Below are 11,786 nucleotides of genomic sequence, written 5' to 3' on the forward strand. Positions count from 1 at the left end.
CCCAGCTAATTTTTTGTAGCTTTAGTAGAGACGGGGTTTCACCATGTTGACCAGGATGGTCTTGATCTCTTGACCTTGTGATCCGCCCGCCTCGGCCTCCCAAAGTGCTGGGATTACAGGCTTGAGCCACCGCGCCCGGCCCTAGTTTTCTCTATGTTAAAAGTATGTTCCAGATTTTTGAAAAAATTATTTAATTTTCATTCATTTATTCAACAAATATTTGAGTTCTGTAGTTGCTGGGGAAGTACCAGTGGACTGAAAAATATCTTTGTTCTTATGGGGCCTAAGACCCTAGCTGATCATAGTGGAAGGAGATGTATGAAAAAAGCAATATATGACCAGTGGAGGGTGATGAGTACCATAAAGGAGAATTCAGCAGGGGAGATGTTCCTGTTTTAGATAGAGGGGTGTCAAGGGACATTGTGCAGAGAGGGAGCAAGCCATGCGGCTATCTAGGGGAAGAGGCTATCAGGTGGTGAGAAGAGTCCTAGGGCAGATACGGGCAAGGTGTGTTCCAGGAGCAGGGAAGGGACAGCTGTGAGCAAGGGGAGAACTGTAGGGGAGGAGGCAGAGAGAGGCATCTGGGGCAAGATGGACTGCCTGGTGGGCCGTCGTAGGACTTTGGATTTTTTCCTGAGCGGGTTTTGAGCAGGGAAATGAAATGATCTGACTCTGTGGGTTTTTTTTTTTTTTTTTTTTTTTTTTTGAGACAAAAATCTCGCTCTGTTGCCAAGACTGGAATGCAGTGGTGCAACCTCAGCTCACTGCAACCTTACCTCCTAGGTTCAAACTATTCTCCTGCCTCAGCCTCCCAAGTAGCTGGGATTATAGGCTCGGGTAACCACGCAGGGTAATTTTTTTTTTCTTATTTATTTATTTAATGTCTTTTGAGATGGAGTCTTCCTCTGTTACCCAGGCTGGAGGGCAGTGGCGTGATCTCAGCTCACATCAATCTCCACCTCCAGGGTTCAAGCCATTCTTCTGCCTTAGCCTCCGAGTAGCTGGGATTACTTGTTGCCTGTCACCACACCCGACTAAGTTTTATATTTTTAGTAGAGACAGGGTTTTACCATGTTGGCCAGGCTGGCCTTGAACCCCTGACCTCAAGTAATCCGCCTGTCTCAGCCTCCCAAAATGCTGGGAGTACAGGTTTGAGCCACTGTGCCAGCCATGACTCTTATTTTGAAAGGACCTGTAATGTGGAGAATAGAAGGTAGAGGGACAGGGATGAAAGCATCCAGGCCAGTTAGTCTAGTCGAGCTGTCTAGGTAAGAGATGCTGGTGGCCTGGATTAAGGGTGTGTCAGTGGGAGGTTGTGAGAAGTGCTCACCTTTTTTTTTTTGAGACCGGGTCTCTGTCACCCAGGCTGGAATGCAGTGGTGCAGTCTTGGCTCACTGCAACCTCTGCCTCCTGGGCTCAATCGATTCCCCCCATCTCAGCCTCCCAAGTAGCTGGGATCACAGATGCGCATCACCACACCTGGTTAATTTTTGTGTGTTTTGTAGAGACAGGGTTTTGCCATGTTGCCTAGGCCAGTCTAAAATTCCTGAGTTCAAGTGATCTACCTGCCTCAGCCTCCTAAAGTGCTGGGATTATAGGCCTGAGCCACCATGCCCAGTCACCTCCTGGATATATTTTGAAGATAGAGCCAACAGGATTTGTTAATGGATTGGCTGTGGCAGGAGGAAGGGAAAGAGGAGGGGGAGGAAAAGTGAGAGAGAGACTGGAGTTGAAGTTAAGGCTCATTTCAAGGTTTTGACCTAAGCATGTACAGGAATGGAGTTGTCACTTGCTTAAATGGGATAGTTTGGAGGAGAAGCTGGCTGGGAGAAGTTTTTAATGAAGGAGTTGGCTTTGGGTACATTAGTTTGACATGCATTTTATACATCCAGGTGGAGATATTGAAGAGGCAGTTGGCTAAAGGTGTCTGATGTTCATATTAGCAGATGGGGCTAGAGAAGTAAATTTGAGAATTGTCAGCATACAGACGTTGCTTTGAAAGAAAATGGGTCTGAATAAATAATTTAGAAAGTGAGTGCATAGAGAAAAGAAGTTTACAATTAAAATAGCTTTAACATGCCTGGTGCAGTGGCTCATGTCTGTAATCCCAGCACTTTGGGAGGCTGAAGTGGGCAGATTACAAGGTCAGGAGTTCGAGACCAGCCTGGCCAATATGGTGAAACCCTGTCTGTACTAAAAATACAAACATTAGCTGGGCGTGGTGGCAGGCACCTGTAGTCCCAACTACTTGGGAGGCTGAGACAGGAGAATCACTTGAACCCGGGAGGCACAGGTTGCAGTGAGCGGAGATCGCGCCACTGCACTCCAGCCTAGGCGACAGCGCGAGACTCCATCTCAAAAAAAAAGCCTTTAATAGCAAAGCCTTTTCCTTTAAAATTATGAAATTTGTTCTTATAGAAGTTGGACTCTATAAAGTCTACATTCAGTCACTACATTAGTAAAAATGTTGTTCTAGTCACCGAATGCAATAAACCAACCACCTTGGACTTAGTGGCCTAAAGCAGCAATCATTTGACTGTTCAAAGGTGCTGTGGGCAGGAATTTAGATACATACAGCAGGGATGGCTTGACTTTGCTCTGTAATGTCTGAGGCCTCAGCTGAGAAGACTCAAGCAGCTGGGGGCAATAATCCTCTGGAATTTTCTTCACTCCTATATCTGATGTCTGGGCTGTGATGACTAAAAGGCTGATTTCAACTGAGATTGTAGACCACATGCCTACTTGTGGCCTCCCCTTCTGCCTTGAGTTTCTCAGAGAATGGTGGCTGATTTTGGAGAACGAGCCTTCCAGTGAAATCAGGTGGATGTGACGTATCGCCACTTTCAGCATACTCTATTGGTTCAGGCAGTTATGGACTTAGCTAGATTCAAGGGAAGGGGACAAAGACCCCCCTCCTCTCAAAGAGAGGAGCATAATATGAAAGAATTTAGGGCCATGTTATTCAACCACCACAAATACCTTCTGAATTTGAGGTTCTGCCTCAAAAGCCAACAGTTTCTTTGGCTGAAGGACTTCTGTATATCCAAGCATTGCCAGCCCCAGGTATATTGTTCCGTATAAGTGACCGGGACTACTTTAGTATCTCATATAGGGAAAGTGACCTTAATAAATTTGAGAAAAGATTCTTCCCTTTCTCCAGTAAGCACAAAGCTATATTATAGGTTTATGAATTTGAGACTCAGAAATTTAAATTCTTGGCTGAATGCAGTGGCTCACGCCTGTAATCCTAGCACTTTGGGAGGCAAAGGTGGACAGATCACTTGAGGTCAGAAGTTTGAGACCAGCCTGGCCAATATGGTGAAACCCCGTCTGTACTAAAAATACAAACATTAGCCGGGTGTGGTGGCGGGCACCTGTAATTCCAGCTATTTGGGAGGCTGAGGCAGGAGAATCACTTAAACCCAGGAGGCAGATGTTGCAGTGAGCTGAGATTGCGCCACTGCACTCCAGCCTGGGCAAAAGGGCAAGACTCTGTCTCAAAACAAAAAAATTTAAGTTCTCTTTCTCTGCTTTATTTCAGTTGCCTGTCTTAGATGAATATCAGTGACTTATGTAGCATTTTAGATCAGTGGATGTTTTTGTGATTCTTTTATTTGGGCTTTGGCCAAGCAGTACCCACAGGTTTTTTTCCAGTAACTTGTCCTTCTCCCTTCAGTGGCCCTTGAGCCTGGAAAATCTGGCATGACAGTGTGCTTGCTTAGCCTGCCAGTTTCTGTTTTGAAAAGCATGGCAGCCTGTTTCTGACACCTATGCGGGTGAGTTCCTCCACATTCACAGTTTATTAGAAAAATACTTTGCTGTTCTCCAAACTCTAAATTCAAGATGACCAAACCTCTAGGCTAGAGCTGATCTTATTTTTCAGTGTGCAGTTGTCATGTTGATGCCAGGCTTTTCAGTATCGTGGTCATCATCTGTTCAGTAGAGACTTTTGCAATGGGAGGCAGTGTTTATGTGTGTGTGCAAGTGTTTAGTTGGTATCTTAAATTGCACAGCCAGCGGGAAGTTCTAAATCAGGATGGTACATGGTTGCCAGCGGAGAGCTGCAACTCAGGTGGAAGAGATAGAATCAAAGCCAACGGGAAGGAGCCTCAGATGCGTATGTACGTGCCAGGGGTATTCAGAGTTAAAGCAGTAATTGGACTAGGGTTGGGGTTAGGGAGAGCCTCTCTAACAGACACAGGGAAGGGATAGATAATGCCACCCAGAGGAAAAAGCATTTTAGGCAAGAACAAATGTGAAAAATGAACAAAGTCTGTGGGTGGGGGGGAAGGGGGAGATAAGTTGACTTGAAGGAAGACAACACTTACGAAAGTCACCTGGAGGCTGGGTGCCAAGGCTCGTGCCTATAATCCCAGCACTTTGGGAGGCTGAGGTACAAGGATAGCTTGAACCCAGGAGTTTTAGACTATCCTGGGCAACATAGTGAGACTGAGTCTCTACCAAAAAAAAAAAAAAAAAAAAATCCAGACATGTTGGCATGTGCCTGTAGTCCCAGTTACTCAGGAGGCTGAGGTGGGAGGATTGCTTGAGCCCAGGAGGTTGAGGCTGCAGTGAGCTGTTATTGTACTATTGCACTCCAGCCTGGGCAACAGAGCAAGACTCTGTCTCAATAAAACAAAGTCATCTGTAGGCTGGAGAAGGGAACTGGAGGGGGCTAAATTTGGCTGTGTAGTTAGAGAGCCTGAGACAAGGGTAAAGATTTTAAATTGGACAGTGAGCTGTTAGTGTGTGTTTTTGAGCTGAGGAGTGCTATGATTTTACTCTTATTGAAAAGTCACTGAAGGATCATTCTTGCATCAGTGATTCTTGAACATTCTTGAATTTTTCAAATAGCAAAACTGAAAGAGTTGGCCTCTGCCTCAGAATATTTTCTAACTGGGCTCTGTGTCCTCACTTGAGAGAATCTGGTTACAGTTTAGTTGTAAATTCAGTCCAGTGGTTCATTCGTTTAGTACCTTTCAGTCCAGCCCCATGAAGACAAGAAGAGTCTGAGTCCAAGTTATGGAATCACAGTACTTGGGTGCAGGTCATAGTGATAAAGATAGAGGGAAGGCGTGTGTGAGGGCCAGTGGCAGACAGGAGCTTGGTGTTTTCAGGACCTGAAGAAGGGGCAGAGTGTGTGCCAGGAACTTAGCCAAGCAGCTGGTGCCAGCCATATGAGAGGGTCACAGTGAGCCAGGCCATTGGTCATGCTAGCAATGCATACAAACACTTAACATGCTGCACGCTGGTGGGCTCCTAAGTGCTATATGTACATTAGCTCAATGAATTTGTACAGCGACCCTGTGAAGTAAGCCCTGTTTTCTCCCCTTTTTAAGATGAAATTAAGGCACGAAGAGGATAAGTAACTGGCACTTGCTGCACACTAAGTGATCTAAGTGGTGGAACCAGCATTCAAATCCATGCTATTTTGCCTTAAGATAACAAATCTTGTTTTTTAGCATAAGAACAGAGCAGTCATCAGGGGGGTTTTAAGTAGGGGAGTGGTAAGATCAAGTTTATGTCTTGAAAAGATCTGTACCCACAGTGTGGAAAATGGCCTGAAGGCAAGCACACAGATGTTAGAGACAGTTAACAGCTCTTGCCATGGCCTCCTATGCATTTTGGCTCTGATGTTTCTGCCTGATTTTTCTCTTGCCTCTGCCACTTTTCCTGAGGGGATGGCAGGGTTTACCAGTCAGCTAGAGTACAATCCCTGAACCCTCTTTGGTTAAATATATACTTTCTTTTACTACAGCACTTATTCTTGGGTTGCTGCAACTGTAATGTCTGAGGGAATCAAGCCTGACGGTAATTTATAGACCAAATAGTCTTTAGAGACCGTGTGGCCCAATTGCCCTCTCAGTGTTGGCACTCCTGCCATGACATTTACCATGGTGAATATTTGACCTCCATTTGAACACCAAATGCCACAGGAACCTGGGAGGTTGTCACTTACTCCCCCCCCCACTTCTCTGAGTCACCTTTGCCCTTCAATCAGTCACCACGCCCATCACATGTAGGTTTTTAATGTCACGGAAGATGGATATCCACCTCAAAACACTTCTAATGCAGCTACCTAAGTTGAGTCACCACCACCTCCCACCCGGATGATTGCAGCCTTCGGGATCTTTTTGAAATGTAAATCAAACTTTCACTTGTCTGTTTAAAACTTTTCAAAGACTTACCCCATTGCCCTTGGAAGAAAGTTCAGATACTAACAGGAGAGCCTTCTCCAGCCTCCTCTCCTACACTCTCTACAGTGTACTGCTTCATTAGAACCCTGGAGATTATTATTCGCTAGGCCTGGGCTAACAACTGGTGTCTGGCTTTGCAGAGCTCCTCAGGTGATTCTGAGGCACATTCAGAGTTGAGCCCTGATCCCTGCTCTGATTCTGAGGTTCTTATATTTGTTTAAGATCATGAATAAATTTATTTTTGGGCCTCATATTAGCATCATATGAGGAACTTTTTTTTTGGAGACAGAGTTTCGCATTCAAGAGATTCTCCTGCCTCAGCCTCCCAAGTAGCTGGAGTTACAGGAGTCTACCATCACTATGCCCGGCTAATTTTTTGGTAGAGATGGGATGTCACCATGTTGGCCAGGTTAGTCTTGAACTCCTGACCTCAGGTGATCCTCCCGCCTCTGCCTCCCAGATTGCTGGGATTACAGGCATGAGCCACTGCACCCAGCTGTAGCTTTTCAATTGTGAAACCTGGTCCCTCAGAGATTCAAATTTGGTACTGGTTTGGTTCCCAAGCACCTTTCTCGCTGTATGTATTATTTTAGTATCAGCCAATGTGGAGACTTCTGTAGACAGAAGGAATTACTTGACAGAGAAGAATATGGGAGTAGATGTTATGAAGAGACAGCTTCTAGTCCTGGAATGATTTATCCTTTCTTGTACAGATTTCCAGATACTTGAGGAGCCACTCTTCTGTAACTCACATTTTTCTCTCCTAACTTCACTCCTGCTGCCTGCATCTTCTTGCTGGACAAAATGTTTAAGGTCTTCAACTCCTCACACTCGGTTGCCCCTCCCTGGATGTGTTTCGTTTTTTAGTGTTCTATTTCAATTTTGGTACCCACAATTAGAGTAGTATCCAGATGTGAGTTCGTTATAGCTGGACTACTAGATCCTTCAAAATCTAAGTACTAGTATGTCTATTAAAATACCATAAGACCGCATTGGCTTGGTTCGTGGGTTACTTAAAAATCAACTAAAATTCCCACTTTCTAAAACTCTTGTAGTGGCTGGATATGGTGGCTCACATCTGTAATCCCAGAACTTTTAGAGGCTGAGGCTGGAAGATTGCTTGAGCCTAGGAGTTTGATAACCAGCCTGGGCAAAGTGGTAAGACGCCATCTCTAATTGAAAAAAAGAAAAACAAGACTCTTACAGTGGTGAAGAGCAGGCATTCTGAAAACAAACTGCGTGTTAGGCTTCCAGCTCCTTGCCTTTATTACCTGTGTTGTGACTTTGGATAAATCACTTAAAATTCTGTGCCTAAGTTTCTCTTCTGTAAAGTGGGATAAAAATAATACCTGTTGGCCCAGCGCAGTGGCTCACACCTGTATCCCAGCATTTTGGGAGGCTGAGGTGGATGGATCATGAGGTCAGGAGTTTGAGACCAGCCTGGCCAATATAGTGAAACCCGTCTCTACCAAAAATACAAAAAATTAGCCGGGCATGGTGGTGGGTGCCTGTATTTCCAGCTACTTGGGAGGCTAAGGGAAGAAAATCACTTGAACCCAGGAGGCGGAAGTTGCAGTGAGCTGAGATGGTGCCACTGCACTCCAGCCCAGGTGACAGTGCGAGACTATGTCTCTAAAAAAAAAAAAAAATAGTGCCTATCTGATAGGGTTGTTAAAATTATGAAATAAGTAAATACATATGTCAAGTGTTTAAAACAGCATCTGGCATCTGGTAAAAAGTGTGATATAAATTTTAGCTATAATTATTACTTACTTCGACTGCTCTTTAACCAAGGTCCTTATTTTTCATCTTTTCCTTTTGTTTTGAATATCACTTAGTGTTTTCACCTTTACTCTTTTTAGGACCTAGAGCCATCCTAGGTGTAATATGTATGGAGACATTTGATCAGGCCTCCTGACCTCCATTCTCTCCTTAAACACATGCCAAATCACAGCATTACTAGCTCATTCCCTCCAGATATGATAAGAGTTTTCCGAAGAGGGAGAGCTGATAGGTGATTATCACACTTAACCTCTAGTGAATCTGATGGATTAAACTGCTTCTGTGCTTCCAGGGCATTGAGGAAATGGGTTTAAGATAAGAAATGTCCATGAAAGGGAGGCCCTGGGGGAAAGGAACAATAACTGCAGCCCTGAGGATCCGCCACCAGTGATACCAACAGCACCAGCATGGAAGGATGCTCTACAACCATTATTTATTTTATTTATTTTTTTGAGACAGAGTTTCGCTCTTGTTACCCAGGCTGGAGTGCAATGGCGCGATCTCGGCTCACTGCAACCTCCGCCTCCTGGGTTCAGGCAATTCTCCTGCCTCAGCCTCCTGAGTAGCTGGGATTACAGGCACGCACCACCATGCCCAGCTAATTTTTTGTAGTTTTAGTAGAGACGGGGTTTCACCATGTTGACCAGGATGGTCTCGATCTGTTGACCTCGTGATCCACCCGCCTCGGCCTCCCAAAGTGCTGGGATTACAGGCTTGAGCCACCGCGCCCGGCCTACAACCATTATTGATTTTAAATTTACAACAGTCCTTCAGGGGAGAGATAATTCCCTGTTTTACTGAAGAGAAAGCCCATTTGGTAGTCAAGTACTATTTCCAAAGACAAATAGCTGATAAATGTCAGGCAGGGTTTTGCACCCAGGCTCATCCAGCCCCCATCTCTAGTGTCCTTTCCCTCATGCCACACTGATACAGAGGAGTGTGTCTGATTGGGGAAGTGGAAGTGTTCCCAAGTGGAGAGGTCATCTGATGCACAAATTTGGTCTGGGGTGGGTGGCTGGGTGTGTGTGTGTGTGTGTGTGTGTGTGTGTGTGTGTGGCGCTCAGACCTGTTGTTAGTCAGCTTTAACAAACAACTGTACAATTGACAAAGCATGTTTGTTACTTTCAATTTAGAGGGAATTAGGTTTGTTAAGCTCTTGCTCCTTCTTTAGAGATAGAGTCTAGCTCTATCACCCAGGCTGGAGTGCAGTGGCATGATCACAGCTCACTGCAGCCTCAATCTGCTGGGCTCAAGTGATCCTCCCACTTCAGCCTCCCAAGTAGCTGGGACTACATGCCTGGGCCACTACACCAGGCTAATTAAAAAAAAAATTTTTTTTTGTAGAGTAGAGACAAGATCTCACTGTGTTGCCCAGGCTAGTCTTGAACTGCCGAGCTCAAGCAGTCCGTCTTCCACATTGGCCTCTCAAAGTGCTAGAATTATAGGCATGAGCTACCGTGCCTGGCCTTTATTTCTTTCATATATTCAAATTTTGTCATATTACTAGGGAACTATAATTCGAGTTTTCTTTTTTTTTTTTTTTTGAGACAGAGTCTTGCACTGTCACCCAGGCTGTAACAATCTCCACCTACTGAGTTCAAGCAATTCTCCTGCCTCAGCCTTCCAAGTAGCTGGGACTACAGGCGTGCACCACCACGCCCAGCTAATTTTTTTGTATTTTTAGTAGAGATGGGGTTTCACCATGTTGGTCAGGATGGTCTCCATCTCCTGACCTTGTGATCCTGCCACCTCCCAAAGTGCTGGGATTACAGGCGTGAGCTACTGCACCTGGTCAATTCGAGTTTTCTTATAGTTTGATGTTCATTGGTTTTTAACTAATCCTGCTATACGTAACTGAACATATTTGAACATTACAGTAATTATAGTAATTTGTTTCAGGTTGGGCACTCAAGTATTAGGAAATAAAAACTAGATTTGTATATAGACTTACTCATTTTTTTTTTTTTTTAGATGGAATTTTATTCTTATTGCCCAGGCTGGAGTGCAATGGCACAATCTCAGCAACCTCCGCCTCCTAGGTTCAAGTGATTCTCCTGCCTCAGCCTCCCGAGTTGCTGGGATTACAGGCCTGTGCCACCATGTCCAGCTAATTTGTTTAGTAGAGACGGGGTTTCTCTATGTTGGTCAGGCTGGTCTCGAACTCCCAACCTCAGGTGATCCACCCGCCTCAGCCTCCTAAAGTGCTGGGATTACAGGAGTGAGCCACCATGCCCAGCCAATATATAGACTTCTTATTGCAAGTATCTAGTCTTAAATGTTATAAAGGTACTATTTGAACTTAAAAATATGAAATTGTGTGCCTACTATATAAGTGTACTTATTCTGAGTTATCTTTTACTTGAAATTCTAGTCTTAATGTCTATAGGAATTACGAATGGTTAAATTATGAATGACTGTAATAGTTTAAAGCTATAGTATTTATCTTTTGAGATGTGGAGTTTTGCTCTTGTTGCCCAGGCTGGAGTGCAATGACATGATCTCGGCTCACTACAACCTCCGCCTCCCGGGTTCAAGCAATTCTTCTGCCTCAGCGTCCCAAGTAGTTGGGATTACAGCTGTGTGACACCACCCCTGGCTAATTTTTGTATTTTTAGTAGAGACAGGGTTTTGCCATGTTGGCCTGACTGGCCTGGAACTACTGACCTCAGGTGATCCACCCGCCTTGGCTTCCCAAAGTGCTGGGATTACAGGTGTGAGCCACAGCACCTGGCCTATAGTATTTAAATGTGGACTCTCTGTCATCCATTATGCTGTTTATCCTATGGTGAAAATTTTATGAAGATTGAATGTTTTTCTCCAGCATGAATTGCTTTCTCTTTCTTTTCTCATTTTTTACCTTCCTAATCTACTTGCACATACTCCAGATTATTTTTAGAATGTGGTATGGTGAGAACAAATAAATTGGAGTTTGCAAATCTAAATAAAATTCTGTGGCCCTCAATGGGATTAGCAGGATTGTATTGAAAACACCAGTAGAAACAAGGTAGTTCTTTTGTGTGCTTTAAATAAAAATTTATTTTCAGGCCAGATGCAGTGGCTCAAGCCTGTAATCCCAGCAGTTTGGGAGTCTGAGGTAGGCAGATCACCTGAGGTCAGGAGTTTGAGACTAGCCTGGCCAATATGGTGAAGCCCCGTCTCTACTAAAAATGCAAAAATTAGCTGGGTATGGTGGCATACGCCTCTAATCCTAGCTATTTCAGAGGCTGAGGCATGAGAATTGCTTGAACCTGGGAGATGGAGGTTTCAGTGAGCCAAGATCATGTACTCTAGCCTGGGCAATAGAGTGAGACTCTCAAACAACAACAAAATGTTTCTTTTCAGGCTGAGTACTGGGGTTCACACTTGTAATCCCAGCACTTTGGGAGGCCAAAACAGGAGAGTCGCTTGAGACCAAGAGTTTGAGACCAGCCTGGGCAACATAGTGAGACCTCCTCTCTATTTGAACAAACAAACAAACAAACACAATACTCTTTTCATAGAAAAATGTTTACTACATAGTAAACTTTAAAAGAATATGAAGCTGTATTAATGTTATGACTCCAATGTAAAAAAAAAAAATGCACGCGCGCACACGCACACATTCTGAAATAGATGTAAAGGAATTACATCAAAATGTCATTTTTTTTTTCTTTTTTTTTTTTTTGGAGACAGGATCTTGCTCTGTCATCCAGGCTGGAGTGCAATGGTGCAATCACAGCTCACTGTAGCCTCAACTTCCTGGCCTCAAGCGATCCTCCCACCTCAGCCTCCCAAAGTGCTGGGATCAGGCATGTGCCACCATACCT

At 44.4% G+C, this 11,786-nt stretch overlaps 1 protein-coding gene and 1 long non-coding RNA gene across 5 annotated transcripts in view; both read left to right on the forward strand.

Annotated features, from left to right (window-relative positions):
- LOC116552775 overlaps positions 1 to 676 on the forward strand; it is a 1,091-nt gene extending 415 nt beyond the window's left edge. Inside the window, exon 2 of the long non-coding RNA XR_004269517.1 lies at positions 146 to 676. This is a non-coding gene — a long non-coding RNA (uncharacterized LOC116552775). The remainder of the gene's footprint in view (positions 1 to 145) is intronic.
- STAT3 (signal transducer and activator of transcription 3) overlaps positions 1 to 11,786 on the forward strand; it is a 78,057-nt gene that overhangs the window by 23,134 nt on the left and 43,137 nt on the right. The gene's annotated exons all lie outside the window — the stretch shown is intronic.

Source organism: Sapajus apella, unplaced genomic scaffold, assembly GCF_009761245.1.
Source record: "Sapajus apella isolate SASKATOON/1434 unplaced genomic scaffold, GSC_monkey_1.0 scaffold12, whole genome shotgun sequence".
Classification (NCBI taxonomy): Eukaryota; Metazoa; Chordata; class Mammalia; order Primates; family Cebidae; genus Sapajus; species Sapajus apella.